The 1,824-nt window shown below is 35.4% G+C and overlaps 1 non-coding gene across 1 annotated transcript; it reads right to left on the bottom strand.

Annotated features, from left to right (window-relative positions):
- Positions 1–1,363: 1,363 nt before the first annotated feature.
- On the bottom strand, positions 1,364–1,470 carry LOC136228299 (small nucleolar RNA R71). Its single transcript, XR_010688628.1, has one exon. It is a non-coding gene; the product is annotated as a small nucleolar RNA R71 (small nucleolar RNA).
- Between the last annotated feature and the right edge of the window lie 354 nt (positions 1,471–1,824).

Below are 1,824 nucleotides of genomic sequence, written 5' to 3'. Positions count from 1 at the left end.
TATCCAAGTTTCTACTTCTCTGTTAACTTGTGAAAATTCACATTTCATTAATGATATACTTATTTATTCAATACATTCTTACTGTTGTTATTTTGATATTGTTCTGACAAAATGATTTTCAAAATGATAAATTGGTGTTTTTATTAAAACATTCTATTCCATCTTATTCATATAAGAACTTTGTTGAACACTTGACAGATTTAGTTTTTATGGATGACATGATCGCTGATCGCGGCTTATCAGACATAAAACACTAGTTTGATTAAGGTAGGAATCACCTCAACATCAGGGGGATTTCTATGGTTCGAAGCCATTTAATTGAATAAATCGCTATATTGTTACATGTCCATAATCTTACAAAGTTAAAGTTGTTTTCTTTGCTTTATGAAAATACGTTCTATTTTATTCCAATTGCGGAAATATCTGTCTTGTAATCAAAACCACAAAGACGGAACTGTTCTCTAAACTCAATATAATCCTTCTATCTAATCCTAATTTACCAAAACCAATTCAATCAATTAAACGATATTCTTTTGTTAAACCTAAACACGTGACTAAACCGAATTAAATAAAGTTTTAGTTAAAAAGCGTTCCCTGTGGGTTCGATATCTTTTATTACTACAAGCGTATACCGTGCACTTGCGGAAATCGCTCAACAAGTTTTTGGCGCCGTTGCCGGGGAACGCCAAAATTTTTGACAAAATTTTAAATTTTTCGTGTTTTATTTCGAATCTAGGTTTAAACATACTTATTTTAACTTTTATAATTTAATAGTTTTCATTTACTAATTTATTTATTTTTCAAAATTCTGTTTTGTAGGTAGTTTCGGTTCGTGCAAGATTTCAGGTTCATGCGCAGTTCTCGAAGTTCAGGCATTGTACCAGACCCTATAGACCCAGAAATTGAGAAAACCATTAGGAAGAACAAGAAAAATAAGAAAAACAAAAATAAGACCCCAGTAAAAACATATACCGAGCCAGAAAAAATGGCAGACCCACCAACACTTATGGAATACGCTAGGCCAGGTGTGGCCGGTGTAACCAATAGTATCGTTAGACCCAGAATCACCGCAAATCAATTTGAAATTAAGCCAGCTTTGCTTAATATGTTGCAAAATAATGTAACATTTTACGGGTTACCTAACGAAAATCCTAACACCCACTTAACAAATTTCCTTGAAATTTGTGACACTTTTAAAATTCCAGATGTGACTGCAGAAGCAATCAAACTTCGCCTCTTTCCCTTCACCTTGAAGGACAGAGCCAAAGAATGGCTAACTTCTATGCCAGCCGCAACTTTTGCCACTTGGGAACAATTAGCCCAAGCGTTTTTATCTAAATATTTTCCTTTAGCAAAAACCGCAAGAGTCATAAAGGAGTTAACATCTTTTTCTCAAAATGACAATGAGACTCTTTATGAAACTTGGGAACGTTTTAAAAAACTTCAACGTTTATGCCCACACCACCAATTACCCGCTGAACTTTTAATGCAAACATTTTACAATGGACTAAATCCTACAACTAGGGGTTCATTAGATGCTATGTCGGGAGGGCTATTTATGAAGAAAACATCAGCCCAAGCGAGAGAACTTTTGGAGCAAATGGAAATCAACAGCAGTATGTGGCCCGCGGAACGTGGACATATGCCGGTGGCAAAACCATCATCCTCAACCACACCATCAGTTAAAGGTATAGTTGAACTTGATCCAGTCGCGATGCTACAAGCCCAATTTTCTGCTTTATCGCACAAAATTGACAAGTTTATGGCACCACGCGATACCAATGGTAATCCAGTCCAAACGAATATGGACTACGAAAATATGAG

The sequence above is a fragment of the Euphorbia lathyris genome, chromosome 4 (assembly GCF_963576675.1).
Source record: "Euphorbia lathyris chromosome 4, ddEupLath1.1, whole genome shotgun sequence".
NCBI classification, from domain to species: domain Eukaryota; kingdom Viridiplantae; phylum Streptophyta; class Magnoliopsida; order Malpighiales; family Euphorbiaceae; genus Euphorbia; species Euphorbia lathyris.
This window is presented reverse-complemented; position numbering and strand designations above follow the sequence as displayed.